Source organism: Ursus arctos, unplaced genomic scaffold (assembly GCF_023065955.2).
Source record: "Ursus arctos isolate Adak ecotype North America unplaced genomic scaffold, UrsArc2.0 scaffold_7, whole genome shotgun sequence".
Classification (NCBI taxonomy): domain Eukaryota; kingdom Metazoa; phylum Chordata; class Mammalia; order Carnivora; family Ursidae; genus Ursus; species Ursus arctos.
Window position 1 is genome coordinate 21,021,756 of NW_026623089.1, and position 19,905 is coordinate 21,041,660.

The 19,905-nt window shown below is 40.5% G+C and overlaps 1 long non-coding RNA gene across 2 annotated transcripts in view; it reads left to right on the top strand.

Annotated features, from left to right (window-relative positions):
* Positions 1-5,308: 5,308 nt before the first annotated feature.
* LOC113251909 (uncharacterized) overlaps positions 5,309-19,905 on the top strand; it is a 69,080-nt gene continuing 54,483 nt past the window's right edge. For both annotated transcript variants that reach the window (XR_008958060.1, XR_006408946.3), the window contains exons 1-2: positions 5,309-5,626; positions 11,047-11,181. This is a non-coding gene — a long non-coding RNA (uncharacterized LOC113251909). The remainder of the gene's footprint in view (positions 5,627-11,046; positions 11,182-19,905) is intronic.

Here is a 19,905-nt window from a genome sequence, read left to right on the forward strand (position 1 = left end):
CAAATCTATTGAATTGGCTTCAGTGAACCTCTTTCATCTTGGGATAAGCTCTTTGAAACTAGATGAGCTCTTTGAAACTTCTCTTGACACGGTCTGTCACTATTCCTCAGGGAAGGATTTGGAAAGATGTCCACTTCTCTTGCTGCCCTTCTTCTAGCTGATGATCCCAAAGAAATTATAACGAACAATTATAATTAGCTCTTCAGTTAAACTAGAATTTAAATAAAAACTTGAAACAAACAAGCAAAAAGACTAATGTATGAAATGACAAGACTAACATAAAATATGGTAGGTGATTTCAAGACTAATTTTGATCTAATAATGTATTCTAAGCTTTTTCATAAGATAAATATTTTGGAAAGTCTAATAAGGTTGAGCTTCTTGTATATATAGACCAAAGTTTTCCAATAAATTTGGAAAGCTTTCTGTCACTATTTCTTTGAATATTTTATCTGCTCCTTTCTCTGACTCCTGGTACTCTCATTACAATATGCTGGGGAGCTTAATAGTGCCCCACATTTTTCTGAGTCTTTGTTCATTTTTCTTCATTCCTCTTTTTCTCTGTGTTCTTTGAATTCCATAATCTCCATAGATCTATCTAAAGTCATTGAATGCTGTCTTCTGCTGTATCAAATCTACCATTGAGTCCTCCAATGAATTTCTATTTTGATTATATGTGTTTTTCAACTCCAGAATTGACAGTTGGTTCTTTTTTCTATAATTTCTCTTTTTTTGGTATCAGTTATTTGATATTATATTGCCATCCTACTTTTACTTTAATCATTGTTTCTTTTAATTTTTGAGCATATTTATAATGACTCCTTTAAGTGTGTTAAATTTGACATTTGATAACTCAGAGTAAGACAAAGGATTTCATTTATATGTGGGATCTAAAAATAAAATAAAATAAACAAACAGAAACAGACTCTTAAATGCAGAGAACAAATTGATGGTTGCCAGAGGGAAGAAAGGTGGGGAGATAGGTGATAACGATAAGAGGGATTAAGAGGTACAATTTACAATTATAAAATAAATAAGTCATGGAGATGAAGAGTACAGCATAGGGAATATAGTCAATAATACTGTGATAGCATTGTTTGGTGACAGATGGTGACTACATTTATTGAGGTGAGTGCTGAGTAATGTATAAAATTTTTGAATTAATATGTTATACACCTGAAACTAATACCACATTGTATGTTAATTATACTTCATTTAAAAATATCTGACATTTGAATATTCTCACAGGCACTTTCCATAATCTATTTTTTTTCTGATGTGTGGGTCATACTTTTCCAGTATGACCACCTTGTCTCCAGTGTTTGTGTGTGTGTGAGTGTGACACTTTGAATTATATATTGTAGCAATTCTAGGCACTTTCTTTCTCTTCCCAGGGCTTATTATTATTTTCTTGCTTGTTTGTTTACTGATTAGTCTGTATTATTTTAGTGAAGTCTATCCACCCCCCCTCCAGCCCTCATCACACACCCAGTGTGAAGCCTCTGAGTTTTCTCTTCAGGGGACACAGACTTAAGTATGTCCACAGTTACCCTAGGATGACAGGGATTATAGTAGAGCTCTCTCTTTTCCTCTCACACACGGCTGTTAGCTCCATTAATTGCTTACTAATTGCTCTGTTGTTTTCAACAATGCCTTGAGACAGAAATTCCTTTACATACGAATCCAATCAATTTTAGACTCCTTTCAGGGGATAGTTCCTCAGGTCCTTGACTGATATTTGACTTAAGAGGGTTCTTCCCAGCTGTCACTGTCCTCATTTCTCTCCACTGAAATGAGAACAACCTCCCAGGTAGCCTTTATCACCAGTGAATCTATAGATCTCCTCTCAGTTGCCTTTCACCATAATTTTTATTGCTTTTCAGAGTTCCCTTAGGCGTGAACTTCTCTGTACTTCATTGCAATTGAAATCAGTTCCTTGGGGGTTGGAGATGAGATTAGAGCTCTGTTCTCTGGCCTGCCTCTCCCCATGGGCAAAATATCTGACTCCTGGTTCTGGTCTTGGAGATGGGGACAATGGCCAATTTCTTTGTTGAGTTGCTGAACGTTCAGTTGATGCAAGGTGGCAACAGTCCCAGATCTCCCTAGCTTGCCACTCTCACTGAGAAACGCCCACCTTCAGATCCCACTCTTTGAGGATCCTCATAATTTTTTTTGTAAATCCACTACTGCTCTGCAAAATAGAGTTTCATTTTTAAATGCACTTTAAAAAAATGCCCAGCCTTAGTAAATTCCCATAAATGAATCTTCTCGACCACCTCTTTAACTGAAAGTTGTAGGAAAGTGTATTTGGGAGGTTTGGGAAAGTAACATTTATACGGAGGAAAACAAAAACAAACCAAAGCATTTGTATCTTTACCAATTTTCTCTGGGAACTATTTCAGTGGGGATATCCATTCTTGTTTTTATGCTAGGCAGATAATCCATAGTCTAGGACAAGAATATTAAAAACATTATTTCAAAATCAACATTAGTCCTTACCCTTCCAATTTATTTATTCGTTTCTTTCTTTTTTCCTTCTCTTTACCCAGCTCCATATTTGTATAGGGACCTACTTGTACTCTGACTTTTTAATCCTGTTTCCCAGCTGTGAAATGATTTTCACACATTTATCATGGCTAGAAAGGAGGAAAGGAGACTTTTAGAAAAGACTCTAAACAAATGTATCTGCAAATTTCTGAAACCACTGTGAGAGAAAAGAGAGAAACAGGTTTTCTGGGTTTTAACAAATAGCAATTGTGGCTTGGGGGAGGAAGGAAAACCACAGGTTTTTTCTCCTGTGTATAAACCACAACTGGCAGGTACTTTGTTTTACTCGAAAGGTATAGGTCTGTTTTCCAAGGATAAGCCCTTATTCATGAGTAGTAAAGGTAGTTTTTTTTTTTTTTTTTTTTTTTGAAGAATATTCCAGGCTCATCTAATGACTGAACTAATCTACCATTTAGGACATTCTCTTGTTCATGGAAACACTGAAATTTAATGGCTGTCCTGCTGCTTTGCTTACATTTGCTCATCTTAGATTGGTCTAATGAATAACTCAGAAGATTCTTCCAAAAACACATCTTACAGAAGTCAAGTCAAAAAAGGTTTAATTATTCATGAGTAACAGTTATTCTGTTATCTTTAAAGTGGTCCCATCGCACATTCAGAAATTATATTTTTCAATGAAGTTACCATGAAGAAACAAAATACATATTTAGAAGAATTTTTACTATTTTATTATTACAGCTATTATCTTTCTGGCACTCACTTATTGAATATCGGGTGCTACATGTGTTATTAATAGGAGTGTTATTAGTTTTGTGAAGGCTGTCAAGACATCTGAAGGCATTTCACTCTTCTAAAAATAGCCTATCTGTGAAATGTTGTGGAATTTAAGAAATACTTTGAAATTTCAAAAGTCATTTTTCCTCCCTAAAATGTCCATTTGAACTTTATAACAACATCAGCAGGAGAACTGGCTTGGAAGATCTTATATTATACAATAGGAGAATTCTAAGTTCAGAAAGTTTTTAAAGGTCATTTAATCTAATCCTTTCATTATATTTTTTCATGCCATTTTTTTTCATTTTCCTTTGAAAACAGTACCTGACTACAAAATGTTGCAAATAGAAATTCTTACATACCTTTTATCCAGCTTCCACAAATATAAACATCTTATACAACCACAGTACAATTGCAAGACTGGGAGATTAAATGTGATATAATAGTGTCAACAGATTTATAGACCTTATTCAAATTTTGCCAGTTGATTCACTAGTGTCCTTTTCCTGGTCTAGGAACCAGTCCAGGATCACACCATTTGTTTTCTTGTCTCCTAAATTTCCTTGAAGTGGGGACAGATCTTCAGTTTTTTGTCTTTCATGATGCTGACATTTTTTTTTTTTTAATTGTACTGGTTCTTTATTTTTTAGACTGTTCTTCAGTTGCAACGCTTTCACTCTCAAGTTTAGGCAACCAAGCATGATGATTCCCTGAGATCTCACAGCAAATTAGTAGCAGACTTAAGCACTCAGAGAAGGCTGCAAATTGCATGGAAGTTCATGCCAAGATTTCAGAAGGCATGTCTCCTGCTAGAAGGGCAAGGACTGATACAAGGAAACGGTGAATTTATACAACACTTAAAATAGATGCAATCAATACGTCTCTAGCATATTACTGATTACCGATGAAGTCTTGGATTTTGTGCTAAGCCATTGGATTTATAACACTGTGCAAAAACCAAAATGGTCTCAAGCCCGCAGTTTGAGCTCCTTTTTTGTTTCACCCAGGACTTTGTCTTGTTCTGGAGGATGTGGAAGTGTTTGTCCACAAAATATTTAGAACATGATTAGTAGCAAAGTGCTCTTTCAAATGAGTTATACAAAAGACTGGCTTTAGAATGAAATTTACGGAAGGTCAGGGAAAGAGAGCAAAGCATGGCCACTGATGGGAGAAGCCTCTAAATACACACACCATCATCATTATTGGAGAGTTAGCTGATCGATCGATCTTAGATGGATAGATAGAATATATTTCTATTTATCTCTAAGATCGATCGATCTATCATCTATCTATGTATCTATTTATCTATCTACCTACCTACCTACCTACTTACCTACCTATCTACCTATGTATCCATCATCTTACATACAACCCCTTCTGGCTTCTCTCCCGGGGCCAAGATACGTTGCCTGTGCTCTGCATTAGATCAAGGTGCCAATTCACAGAGACTAACGGGAAAGAAGAGGAATCCCTAGATCCCTCTCCCAAAGACGCTGGCAAGAGTCCTGGCTGCAGAACTCTGGACTCCTGGTGGAGAGGACAGAAGGGGAACAAAGCGAGAGGAGGAGAGCAGAAGAAGGGTCCCTGGCGCTCACAGCCCGCTCTCAGCCGGCAGCCCAGCCCAGGGGAGAGCAGGGCGCGGAGCGGGAGCCTCCGCCACTTCCGGCCCCGCGCTTCGGGTCGGCGGGCGGCGGCCGGGGAATCCTGAGACCCGGGCTCCAGTCCTCGTGGCGGCGTCGGGCTCCACGCGCCCCGCCTCCCGCCCGGCGCCGCCTCGGCCCGCCCCCTCCGCAGCCCAACTTGGATGGAGTTGGGGTCCTGGCCCCCACAGCCGGCCAGCCAAGAGCCCAGCGCCACCGCCGCCGCCGCTCCGGCCCCCTCTCCGCTGCTCTCCTCTCCCGCGAAGGGAAAAGTGGGCGCGGGCGGCGGCTCCCCCCAGGGCTGAGCGCGCTCCTCGCGGGCGTGGGGCTCCGGGGCCTCCGCGCCCCGGGCGCCTGCGGGCGCGGCTCCTGTGCTGTCCCGCGGTCCCAGGGCCCTGCCCTGGGGACGCCGGCACCTGAAGCCACAAGGCTCGGCCGCTGCCACTCCCTCCCCTCCCGGAGCGCCTCAGGCGCAGAGCGGGGAGCGGGAGCCGAGCTGGAGTGGAAACCCGGGGTACTTCGAGCAGCGGGACCCTGGAACTCCTCAGCAAGAGTAACAAAGCTACAGGCTTCGGGGCTGGAGGAGCTGAGTTGACGATCAGCACGTTGGAGGTGACAAGAACTCCGCACACAAAGGCCGCTCCACTTGGCTGATCGCCACAGCGTCTTGAGTGGAGAAGTGGCGGTGGGGCGCGATCAAAGAGGTGAGGAGTAAGGGGTGAGGGGAGTAAGCGCTAAAGTGTGCTGAAGAGTCAGGTGGACAGGGGCATATGAGGCTTCTAACTTGGGAACTGTGCAAAAAGAAGCCGCTGCCCAACTTCCCCAGGAACTGTATCACCTCCAAAATGCTTCTATCCCTCCGGGACCTCCATCTTCTCCAAGCCCCAACCATGAAAGAAACTTCCAAATCCTACACCCTGTCACAAGGGTCTGTGGGTTTGAAGACCAGGCAAAGAGTGGGTTTGTTAGTAAGTATCTGGAACGTGGGGGTGAGAGGGTTAACTTTTAGGGCAGTCTGACAGTCTCAGGAATGATTTCCCCTTTACTTGCTGCAGACTTACTGATGGCTCCAGTGAGTCCAAGATGACAGATTAGTAAGGTAATTTAAAGTGAGTGAGAACTGCAGTGGACAGTCATTGTCCTTTGGTGCTGTCCGTCTCTCTGGGCGCTCAGGAGATGCAAGTTACAGAGAGAGCCTGTACCACCTTCTAAGGGCCTGTGTGTGTGTGTGTGTGTGTGTGTGTGTGTGTGTTTAGAGCTAGGGCTTTGCAGCTTGGGAATTATTGACCATTTTCCAGTGTGATCCAGTCCTAGAAACATCACCACCCCAGTGACAGCAACCCCTTGTTGTCCCCCCACTATTTGCCCTCCTCCAGTGAAGGGCGCAAGTAAAGGCTTGACCCTTCCTTATGAGGTGAAAGGATTGCTAGATTATAAGAGGTTGACACTGAGGACAGTAGGTGTGGTGGGCTTCTGCTGCACACAGAGAGGCTTTAGGGATGAACACCAGTGATTTCTGGCCATGCCAGAGGAGGTTTTTGAATTTGGGAAATATGTCTGTAGCCCCTTGGTGTTGGAGCTGTTAATTTAAAGTGAACCTGGAAACTCTCCTTGGCAGAAATGGTGAAACAGAAGCTTTGGTGGTTATGAATAAAGACAATTTAAAAAGCATGTGAAAGTTCTCTGGGATACCATAAAGCAGACATTGAGAATATTATGAACAAGGGCAGGCAAAAAAAATAAACATAAATAAGTGGTGGATTCAATCAGGAAATCGAGAGTTTCTTCTTTGAAATATGCACAGATTATCCAGTTAAGCAACTTCTACCATGACTTCATTAGTAGTAAGATGGCTAGAAACCTTCCCACTTTAGTTATGCTCACTGTGAGTTTCTGAAATAGAAATTTTGAGTATTTTAAGATAAAATCTGTTCAGTAGGAATGAACATAGGTTTAGATTGTATTGATGCAAGTCACAATAACAGCAATTAGTATTCCTTAGCCCTGTCCTGAGAGCATCCAGACTGCTCCAATACCTAGCCTTGAGGATACAGGTTCTGGTCCATATGTTATTCATACACACGTTTACTTAAACAATTGAAGCAAAAATTATTTCCATGGACCTCTTAGAGACCTTTGCTCTTACTCCCTACTTTAATAATCACATCTTTAATATCATTGCTGCTAAAATTATTCATTCCATTGAAATTTGAAATTTAAAAAAATTTTTCACTTCTTCAAGTAGTTAGCTCAGAATTTCTGACTGTAAAGGAAGTTTCAAACACATCAACTATGTAGGTACCATGAAACAAAGGACTTTGGACTAGAAATACCTGCTTTTATCCAAGCAGCATGTTATCCCTTACCTAATCTTGAAAGATTTTGAACAGAATGAGAGAGGGGAAAATGCATCTTTGGCAAACTGGATACTTGTTCATTTAAGAAATTACTAAAATATATTGCCAGGTTGTGTAGAGGTAGGGTGGGGTGTGTGTGTTGCAAGCATGGTCATATGCTTATGCTTATAAGTCACGTAGGGACAGCGTGGGTCAAATTTTGGATGGGTGACCTGCAGTAGGTCTACGAGGGTTACTTTAGCAAAAAGGGTGGTGACTGATAATGTTCGAGCACTCAAAGTCTGCTAGCTAGTGAACTTTCTCTCTTGACTGAAGTTCTTCATTTTTAAATCTTAACCCCACACACATATACACCCCATAACCTTCTCTCTCTCACTCTCTCTGTCCTCAAAGGCAGAGCTAATCAATTTCATCTAGGCAGATATATCTGTTTCAGCATCATGGAGAAGGTAAGTTATTATTTTTGCTAATTGGAGTGTGTAGAATCAGAGGAAACTTCTCAGACGGAGACAACTTAATGAAAAGTCGAGTGGAGATTTGAGTGCTGGCCCTCTTCAGTTGTCATGTCCCTTTGGCAAGCTGACGTAATAATCTGAGTTTAGATTTTATCTGTAAAGGGAGGTCAGTGCTAATCAGAATTTATCAGCAGAACGACAGATCTTGATGTACATGAAAGGATACTATTGTGGTCAAGTCCCATATGTGTGTCACTGCCATTTCCAACACCTTTCTTTCTCTCAGATCAGTCAAGGGAATAGCTCATCAACCCCAGATATGAAGACAACATCAGAAAGTCACGATCTGCCACTTCGATCCTCCCCCAGAAAGAAGTAGGGCACAGGCATCACACATCCTTTGAACCTGTCTGATCTTTAGCTAAAAGCCTGACCTAAAGGCATGGTGATTATAAGCTGCCCATATAACTTTTCAAGAATTCTGAATTTTTTTCTTTCCTACTTCCCCTCTTCTTCTTGTCTCCTTCCTGAGCATGTTGCTGATGCTCTTGGGACAGCTGTTTGAGGATGTAAATTTGACTTTGCACATGACTAGGCCTATCTTTATTCTGTGTGTGAGAGAGAGAGAAGAGGGAGAGAGAGAGAGACTAAGAGAGAGTGCGTTCAGAGGAGTTTCCAAGATTTTGAGCCATTATTTTAATTCAGGTACTGACATTTGCAGCCTCGTCATACAGGACAGACTTTCTTGATGGGAACCTTTGCAAGATTTGGACCAAATGAGGGAATACTGTGGCATTCAGGATGCTGAGTACAGATTCTTTGTCAGGAGCAAGAACATATGCTTCTACACAACTCCTTTTATACATGATCTAACTTTATATGATTGTTCACTGCCTTGTGGGGTGTGTTGTGTGTTATTATTCTTTCCTCCACTGAGTTTTAAAATGCTAACCGGCACTAGCTCATTAATGCCTATGAAATTCTTGTTAGGTAGGTGGTGAGCATTAATATCTTTTCCTCACATCTTTATGCTGAATGTGATTTAAATGTTTCCGTTTCTTACCCCCTGTCTCTTTCTCACTGGCAGCATTGCTCATAGACAGTCATCTGCATGCATAACTTATATCATTATGATGGTATTAACGTTGCATTTATCAAATTGCCGTGACTGTCTGGTTATCTGACATGCATGTCTTCTCCTTCAGCTATTTTTAGACCTGAAATGTATCCACACTACCATAGCAATTAAACTGGGCCGGTATTTTTTTTTAGAGATTTTATTTATTTATTTGGGGGGGGGCGCCTGGGTAGCGCAGTCGTTAAGCGTCTGCCTTTGGCTCAGGGCATGATCCCGGCGTTCCGGGATTGAGTCCCACATCAGGCTCCTCCGCTGGGAGCCTGCTTCTTCCTCTCCCACTCCTCCTGCTGTGTTCCCTCTCTCGCTGGCTGTCTCTCTGTCACATAAATAAATAAAATCTTAAAAAAAAAGATTTTATTTATTTATTTGAGAGAGAGAGAGAGCACACAAGCAGGGGGAGCAGCAGGCAGAGGGAGCAGCAGACTCCCTACCGAGCAGGGAGCCTGAAATAGGGTTTGATCCCAGGACCCTGGGATCATGACCTGAGCTGAAGGCAGATGCTTAACCAACTGAGCCACCCAGGCGCCCCTAAACTGGGCCAGTATTTTTTTGTTGCTGTTATAAAATGTCGTGAATTCATCATTTTTAAAAATGTCACAATAATCTTGTGAGGGTTGAGTGATCACTCCCATGACATTAAAGAGGAAACCAAGGTTCAGAAAGGTAAGTCACTTGTTCAGGCTCTAATACGAGTGTCAGGGACAGAGCACAATTTGTAAACTTTTTTGATCTGACTCCCAAATCTATGCTTGCCTTGTGGATTTTAATGTAGGACACAGAAACCAGAGCCAGTCGAGATCTGTTTGTAAAATTATTTATCATGAATGGATTTCAGAGGAGGCTGGGAGGAGGCACGTCCTGGTTATGGATGCGCCATCTCCTTGGGAAAAAGGAACGCTTTTAATAATACCTGTCACATTTCATTCCTGAGCTCCAGTAGGGATTACATTGTTCTCACACTCTCCTCTTCATCTTTAGAGAGCCTCAAGATCAACACGTGAGTGATCCACCGAGTACACATTCGTGGGAAAATGTTGAGATCTTGTCTTACTTCATACATTTCTGAGTCAACAAAAAAAATCTAATTTTAGTTTGACATCGGCTGTGAAAACCAGATTTGGTGATGATTTATATAAGGTTTTTTTCACCTGACCTTTTAAATTTTCATAGACTTGGCTTTCTTCAATAAGCTTACAGTTTTCCTTTTCTGATCAGGGCTCTGGTCCTAATTATGAAGGCAAATGCATTGTGACATGGAAAGGATGTTGTAGAGGAAGAAAGTGTAAGATGTGGAGGCAGATGGACCAGTTTGAATCTCCTTACTAGCAATCTTCAAATAGGGAGACTGTCTGCTTTCTGCTTTCTGAGGACACATAGTCTGTGGTTTCTCCGAAGCTCCACCCAGGTCAGACACAACATTTTAGTGTCTTCAGTTTAAGAGTGTTCAGCTCCTTGTATTTGTAAGTAAAGTTTTGGGGAAACAAAAATGACACATTGATCCATGTGCCTGATTTGGGAGTGAGCAAGCCTTCTATTTCACATGACTAGGTATTTCCCTATTGTTCACATACATATGTGTTTACATAAATTCCTGAAGTTTGAAACCTACTGTTTAAATCAGGTACTGGTATTTGTAGTAAGATATGAAGACATAGTAGTTTGTTTTATATCACCTTTGTGTGGGCAAACATGGCATCTTCAGCTGCAAAATGGATAATCTAAGAATAGAAATTACACTTCTTTTTGGAATTTGCTGGTACCTTCTAGAAAAGATCATTAAATATTGACTCTGGGGGAGGGGAGGGAAGATGGGTGGGGAATGCGTTAAATAAGTGTTGGGGATTAAGGAAGGCACTTGTGATGGGCACCAGGTGTTGTGTGGAAGTGATGAATCACTATATTGTACACCTGAAACTAACATTGTACTCTGTGTTAACTAACTGGAATTTAAATAAAAACTTTAAAAAAAACGGCTCTGGGGATGATTCACATCTTTAAAAAAAAAAAGGTATGCATAGAATAGAATTGGACATGAAACCATAGAATTGGGCATAAAAATGTATGGTGTATTTTCTTATTTATATGAATAATTGCTAATATTTAAGGAATACCGTGTGGTGGGCACAACACTAATAGCATTATGCAAATAATCTTATTAACTTTTCATTCTACAGATATCTCTGAGCACCTAAGATGTTCCAGACGCTGATGAAGAGGTGTGTGTGACATGGTATAAAAAGTGATGAACATTCGTACGAGGCTGTAGAAGATGCAGGTCATCTGATGGCAGAACTGCTAGGGAGGTAAAGGTGAGACGGAAACCTGGCGGGGATGGTTAAGAAGGCTTATGGCAAGGGTGACGCTTAAATTGGATGATGCATAGTAGTGAGGACTCTAAAAGGGGAATTTTGAGATGGCCATAGTTCATGGTAGGCAAAAGAACTGCAAGAGCAAACGCAGAGAGGAAATTCCTTAATATATGATATCAGTTTTGAATGATTATGGGTATATTACATGCCCAATGAGAAATTGAAAATCTGTGCCTCCCCAAAACAAAAACAAAACCCCTCCCCACACCATCCCTTAAAGATATGATTGCCCTTATTTGTACATTTAAATCTCATGTTGGATGTTATAGTTTCTTTTTATCTTGACTTATTTCTCCAACACATTTTTCAAAACAAAGACTGTCTTTTGTTTAGTAAAGTCCATCAGAGACATCCTGAGCCAGGCTCCCCAAAATGCCACTTTGCCATATGTCTTTAAATTCATATGCAAATTCTATGGCCTTTCTTTACATGTATCTTGATTGTTGTCCCATACCTCTCAAAGGTGTGAGGAATGCACCTGTGTCTCCAAAGGCAAAGTGGCCAGACCACATCCGTGCCATGGCCAGAGGTGATGGCCTGGAAGAGCTGTGGCCAGTGTGATGAGAAGCCAGACTCCTCGAACGTGATGGTCAGTGCAGAGTGCAGACTCTGCTCACATCATATGTATGTGTAGGAGAGGAAGAAATTTCCTTCCTTCCTCCAAGGTTCTTCCAGTTGGTTTAGGAATTAAATCGACATGAGACAGATTAATAGGATTAAAACAAAACAAAACAAAACAAAACAAAAAAACGGAGTGCGCGTAGAAGCACAATAATGAAATTGAGACTTCAAGAAATGACCAGGGCAGGCAGTTTTTACACTTTTTAGACAAAGAGACGATAAATCTGTGAGGAATTGACAGGACAAGGAAATGTAACTTTGGGAGCTACAGCTGGTAAGGAATTCTTAACAAGATTTGGGCTGGGAAAGTAAAAGAGAAAAAAGTAACAAGGGTATTTCTGAAGCCTCCTTGGCTCAAATTTCCTATACAGGAAAGATTCTCTTTACCTGCAGTATAGAAGGAGATTTATTTTTTTGCTTTGTGGAGACTAAGGCAGGTTGAGGGGCAGGGGCTATTAGAGTGTTCTTTTTGCACTGGCTGTCTCTTAAGTAACTTTTATTTAAAATAATCAGTATGCCAAAATAGCATATTTGGAGGTAGTCCACTCTTGGCCCCTAAAGACACAATGGTTAAAAACTTGGCAAGAAACAAAGGTGAAATCTTCCTATGCAATGTTCATCCTGAAAGAACAGAGATTATTCTAAAATTATGATGGGGATAAAAGGACCCAGATGCTCTTGTAGAAAACCCTGCATGTACTTTTTACGTGTCCATCAAAGCCGTCATGTCTCTGCTTCTGCTGAGATCTACTGAATATTTTTGTACTACCTTCGATCAGTAATGTGCCTTTTTACTGTTCAAAATGCTTCACTTTTGAAGAATTTTGTCATATTTCTTCAGTTTTATTATCATCATAGTCCTAAGAGATAAGAAGGACAAGTATTATTACCGACACTTTGTGCTAGATGAAGCTGAGGGATGGCTGGTTTAGCAGTGTAATTTACATGTCAGGTGTTGGAAGAAGGGGAGACTAAAACCTAGGACACAGAATTCCACTGACACCTGCACTTGCTCAGGCCTTTTCGCTATGGGCTGGGGACAGAGTTATGTTTTGGCTGAAGCCTGCCTTCCTGCCCATCAGGGACCACCATTGTTATGGGACACAGGGCTCTTCATATATGCACACACACACACACACACACAGCATGCACATCCTGAGCCATATGAATACACAGTGAGTCAAGCACTCATGTTCTACCTGTAACCCCTCACCCATGAAGGTGAGTCATTAGAAAGTCTTGCGTAGCCGTGGAAAAGAACTTTGCTGATTGCATTGCTTAAGTGAAAGGCAACCACGGGCAAAGGGAGAGAGAAATAGAAGACAGAACAGACAGAGGTTGAGGTACAGAGAGACAGAGAAAGAGAAAAGACCCCAAAGTCTGATAGAACCAGAGTGAGAGAGAGAGAGAGACAGAGAAAGAGAGAAAGAGGCTATGTCAGAAACATGTAGACCCAGAGATCCAAAGAGAATTATAGGCAGAGTGAAAAACTGAGGGAAGCCAGTGACAATGGAAAACTTGTAATTCATTGATGTTTTTAAAAGTTCTAGAGTGGAATTTGATCTTAACGTTCACTAGAACCTTTCCTACTGATGAACGTTTTTTTTTTTTTTAAGTTTTAGTATAAGTTCTAAAATTTTTTTCATAGGTACCATGTCTTACTACTAAAGGACCTAAAACGTACGCCCAATTGTGGGGCACAGGGCAAACCAACAGACACCTCAGTCCCCTTTTGAAGATATGTGCATATGGCTTCTGATGTTACAAAGAAAGCATACTTCAGTTTTTTTTTTTTTTTTTTTGGCTTGGAATGGGTTTTACTTTTGAAACAGTAGTCACCCTTGTGGTTAGATTTCTAGGCAGCCCCCAAGAGCCTCGAGTCCTTGTATTAGAGCTTATGTTGTAACTTAGATGTTGAATGGGTTCGATAATTTTACAGGCTCATCTGAGCATAAAACTAGAATTAGTAATTTCATTTCTGGTGAAAACTGTACATTTGAGGCGATGTAGGGGCACCAAAGACTTGGATACATTTGCTTTCTTTTTTGACTCTACAGACATTGCACAAAGGTAGTTGGTAGCTACCCAACCACATATACCTGTTTTTTATGGGGGGAAAAAGTGATTTAGGAATATTTTTTTTCTCTTTGAAGAAACTGGCACAGGTCAATCACTGTCTATTTTTGCTGTCTTTAAAAGCTACATTTTGGTTAGTGGGGCTGCATAAAGGACATACTCAACTAACTACGTTTTATAAGACACTTGTAACAGTCATTAATTTGGGACATCAGACCATCGCTCAGTATAGAGGTGGGCAAAACTGTGTTCCCTGGGACAAATTTGGTCTGCTACCTGTTGTTCAAAGTAAAGTTTTATTGGAACACAACCTAATTCATCTGTTTCTATACATCATCTGTAGCTTTTTTTGTGATGCATCCGGCAGAGTTGAGTAGCTCTAACAGCGACCATAGTCCTGCTGTACCTAAAATATTTCCGATCTGGCCCTTTACAAGAAAAGCTTGCTAACCGCTGGGCTAGATCATGGGGAGGAGACTTTTATCCCTCCCCTTTATACTCGTTTCTACTTATACTTGATTTTTTTGGGGGGAGGGGGGGCATGTGTATGTATTCCCTTTGTAATAAAACGATTAAAAAAAAAAAGACTACGAAAACATCTAAGATGACTGTGCTACTTGCTAAGATGCTTTGTCCCTGAGGTTACATACACATAGTGGAGGGAGTAGCCAGCTATACAGATACAAAAAATGCAAGTTAGAATCATAATTGCATAGTAAGTATAATCAAGATTTGTGCAAAGCCCTGTGAGGATCTCTGGGAGAGAGAAGGAGTAGCTTCATAAGGAATCAATAGTCGAGCTGGCCTTTAAACAAGATTAGGGATTTGCCAAGCTTTTGGGAGGGGACTATTGGGAGGGGAAAGGATCTGTGTAGCCATTTTTTCCTCCCTTTTATGAGAACTAGATCCACCTTGCGGTTCTTCATACATTTAACAGGATGTGACCCGTCATCCTTCCTTTTTAGTCTCATCTGTGTCCATGCCATTTGGGACTCAGTCTAACAGTCCTTAAATACCATCTTCGATTTCCTTTTTCCCTTTGAGCGTCATGTCTCTGATTGGACCAAAGACTGAGCTCTCAAACACATGTGCTCTCTCCTCTCTTTACAGTCGAGTTTCACTAGCATGGTTGTGACGAGCTTTCTTTCCCCTTGATATTTGTTATGTTGCTCCTTTTACACAAGATGGGAATGAGTGACTCTGTCATTTTTCTGGGCGTGGGGCCTGAACCAGGGTGACTGTTGGGGTGCATTATGACAAGTCCGTTGTCATTTTCTATTAGTGCAGTATTGTTATCCTGGGAAGTGTGATGATCGACGAAAGAGGGAATGATATCGTTATTATCTACAGTCCACCTGTTATACACATATAAATGTGACGAGGGGCTGTGTACCTTAAGTAGGTACTTTTACCTCTTAGTTTTAACCTTTCTCAAAACTGCTCCCAAAGAAGAAGGTTAACTCTTACCAGACTTTGTAGAAATTATTTTTTCTCCAGTGACTCCTATCCAGCCCTTCTTTCCACCATGGAATTTTTTTTTAAGTTAGTGTACATTAAAAAGTGTCCACATCATTACTGCACTTCTTGTAGGATTTTCATAAATGAACACTCCTATGTAGCCAGCACTGCGGTCAAGAAGAGAACATGAGCAGCTCCCCAGAAGCCTGACTCATACCCCTTTATAGTCGGTTCTTCCCCTGGGATAACCGATTTTGACTTTAAATAGCGTCGGTTGGTTTTATTGGTTTTTTACTTCATATTAAGTTTGTATAAATGGAATCCGATTCTGTGTCCTTACTTTATACCTGTTTTTTCAATATTATGTTTTTGAATTTCTTCCATATTGTATTTACTTGTGAATTATTTAAACTATATAATTTGAGATTAATATGAGTCATTCTTCTATAAATATTCTCTTCTGTGTGTTTTGGTGAACATATACATTCCCATCTCTAATTCTGAGAACAGTTATGTTCAGCTTTAGTAGATACTGCCGGGTGTTTTTACAAATTGTACCAATTGATACTTCCATTAGCAGAGAATAAGAGTTTTTGGTGACTACACATACACATGGAAAAAAGATTTTCCATCTTTCTTATTTTATCTATCCTTTAATTATGGAATAGTATCACATACTGATTTTAATAAGTATTTCCCTGATTACTGCTAAGGTTAGTTGTTCATTTGGATATCAGTATCTCTTTTTGCAAATTATTTGTTCAAATCTTTTGAATTTTATTGTTTCCTGTCTTTTTCATATTGATTTTTGGGAATTTTTGGTTTTTATTATATTTGTTGTTGTATATCGAATCTGGCTGAGTCATTTGTCATATATATGTATATCTTCCTATATGTGATTTGACTCTTCACTATCCTTGTGGTGTATCTTGTAACGTACAGAGGTTCTCGACTGTAATTTATTCCTGCGTAATTATTGCTGCTCAGAACTTTTGAGGGACTGGTTTAAGAAAACCAGCCTAGGGCACCTGGGTAGCGCAGTCGTTAAAGCGTCTGCCTTCAGCTCAGGGCATGATCCTGGCATTCCGGGATCGAGCCCCACATCAGGCTCCTCTGCTGGGAGCCTGCTTCTTCCTCTCCCACTCTCCCTGCTGTGTTCCCTCTCTCGCTGGCTGTGTCTCTGTCACATAAATAAATAAAATCTTAAAAAAAAAAAAAAAAAAGAAAACCAGCCTACATCAAAGTCATCAAACATGTTTTCCTATATTTTCTTATAAACTATTACTTTATCTGCTGCATTTCGATGTGTAATTCATCTTAAATAGATTTTTATGTATGGCTTAATATGAAAGTAAAGATACATACCTTCATGATTTTTCTCTATAGCTATGCAGTTCACAAAGGATTACTCACTGATAAGATTATTGTTTCTTCATTTTTCTGCTGAGTGACCTTTGCCACAGATTTGTTGACTATATATTTGTCAGTGTCTTTCTGGACTCTCCACTCCGACCCATTCATTGGTTTTGCCTTGTGTTAATGTTATATTATTTTAATTATATGGCTTCATCATAGGTTTTACATGTTTAGCAATCTTCTTTCACTGTGTGCTGAACAGCATAGAAAATAATCCAGAGAATACAAATGATTCTGCTTCCAAAAGAGAAATGTCTCTATTCCTCTGGTAGGATTATCAATAGGGAACAGACCATCTCAGTCTTATCAGGGACTGATCTGGGTTTTGTCTCTGTTTCAGATTTGGTGAGATTCAGTCTTTTTTGGTTAGCCCCTGCTACCATGCTGTGATTCTCCATGGCTTCCAACTGAAATTCTGGTGTCTCTCGTGTCTTCACCCCTAGAAAACAGCTAGAAATTCAGGGTTTTGTTCCACAAATGTTTAGCTTAGCTTTGATCTTCTACCCCCATGTAATATTCTTTTTTCCTTTTTTTTTTTTTTTTTTTTTTGTGGGTGGAAAATGGCTATGGATTGGTGTCCACCAAACCCGCAAACTTGTCACTAAGCAGAAATGGCTGTTAATTATCTGTCAGTTAAGGAACTGTAGCTTTCTGCCAACAGTCCAGGCTGGTCCCCAGACTCTAGCTTTGACCAGTATTGGGATGTGCCCCCAGGTGAAATGTGATTTAGATTCTCAGTATCAGTTCACCATGCCTCCTAGGGCTTTAATGAGTTCCCGCACGGGGCCTCTGCCTCCTCCTCCTCCTCTTCCTGGTGGGTTGTTTTCGAAGCACAGCAGGACTGCAGGTTTGCCTCTTTGTGTTCCTGTACATCCTCAGAATTCAGCACATGTGTTGTGCAGCAAACTCATACAGATCTCTTGGAATGGAGGCAAGGAGAACAGCTAAAAGGCTAATCCAGGCAGGAGGTTATGGTGGCCACAATTAGCAGGTTACTTAGAAAGATGGATTGATGTACGGTAAAGTAGAAACATTTGATACAGATTTTAAGATATATAATCAGTAACCCTGGGAAATTTAGGAAAGAAGGTGGGGAAAGAAGGGTTAAGGAAGGTAATGCACATGTTTCCAGGTATGAGCAGCCAAGGGCAATATATGTTGTAGTAGGGGACAAGTCAGGAGTGCAGGATTTGGGTTTGCCAGTAAGGGGGAAGAAAGGCTATTGTAGCCTGTTGAATTCTGCTTCTGTTAGTACCTTGCTAGCAGGTGAAGACCCAGTACCACTGAGTACCTGTATGTGTGTGTGTGTATTTATGTATGTGCATGTGCACACATGACTTCAGCTAGTCTAACGTGCTCACAAGAGTGCAATTTCCTCTGGCTCTGTCCTCTCTGCAGGACTTTAAATCAATGGTTACCACACAGAAGCTTCTGATATTGGGGGATTTTCTGTTGCTTGATTAAGTCCTGTGTGCTGAATAAACATATTGTGTGGTTACCGACAAAATCCATCCTGGAGAGCAAATACAAATCACAGGTGTTTTCCTATAAGTCCATTCTGAACAAAATTAAGGACCTGTCCCAAGACCTTTCCCTGAGAGGGAAGGTATGGCTCAGAGATTCAACCAGCATTGTCATGAGCAAAGCAATCCTCAAGGTTGGTGGCCCCACGGTGATTCATTATAAACTCATTCGAGAGCTGCCACTCTTGAATCGTTGTATCATCTGACCATCTTTTTGAAGCTTCCTAAATGAGGTATACATTATTTGTTCAAATGGTCAAGGAAAGTATGTGACTGTAGGCTGCTGTAATCCTTAAATGAGTTATGTCAAGAGAATTGAATTGGTGAATAACTGAGCTCCAGCCACGATTGCTCGGCCAGGTATATCCTGCGTCTACTACTAATGAAATCATTTTTGTGCTTTTCTACCCTTTCTTGAAATATCCTAATGTGATTCAGTTCTCATTAAAGACTATCAGATGTACATGTTAATTCCATGGCAAAGAGGGCTTTTTATGTTAAAAAGTTAAATTTTGGGAATCGTTCAAAATCTTCTGCCCCACCCCAATAAACTGTCCGTCAGTCTTCTATACTAACAAGTGTCCAGGGATCTTATGAAGTGAGAGGGTCATTTATTCAATCCGTAATGAATTAGTAAATGAATGAGACATGAAGGCTGCCCCTTTATTGATGATTTTCTTCTCTCACGTCTTGCTTCCTCCAAGTTATCCTTTATTTAAGCATCTCAGGAAAGAACCGAAGGCTTGGGTCTTGATGTGGGAGACTGAGAGGGTGCAAAGTGGTGTCTAAAGAGAATGTGTGACTGATTGTCAGTGATTTGGCCAGTGCCTCACAGCAATGACCTTTAATGCTCCATTTCCATTGGAAGCTATGAATGTGGCTAATGGAACAACCTAATTAAGAAACACGTTAAACTGACTCTGTAGAAAGCATGACTTTTGACTGAATTGGTGAGTTTCTATTAATAGTAATAGACAACTGTAAGTATTAGGGCTTTTTAAGTAATGGCAGGGACTTTCTCTCCCTGATGAACTTTAACAGAATCCCAAGAGGTATTATTCTCTATTTCAGAATGTATGGTGAGGTCATCCTAAGAGTTGGCACCTCTCTATCCCCAGAGTGCCTGCCCCTGAATCTCTTGCCATTCTAGCTTGAGTAGTTGGCTTCCAGTTCGAGTCCAGTTTTTCTGAAAACAGACTGCTGTTTTACACTGTCTTGGCGTTATAGAATTCCTTGTACTGCTGACTTCAGAGCTTTACTGAACCTACCCCCATGAAATTGGTAATTCGTTAAGTGCCAAGGGCTGGCTGAGTTCATTCCTATCACATCGGCTGTTTGTGTAATACACATTCATTCTCTCTCTCTCTCTCTCAGTTTCTTTCTTTCTTTCTTTCTTTCTTTCTTTCTTTCTTTCTTTCTTTCTTTCTCTTTTTCTTTCTTTCTTTCGTTCTTTCTCTCTAGCTTTCTTTCTTTCTCTTTCTTTCTTTCTTTCATCTATCATCTATCTATCTATCTATCTATCTATCTATCTATCTATCTATTTATCTATCTTTCAATTATTCTGTTTCCA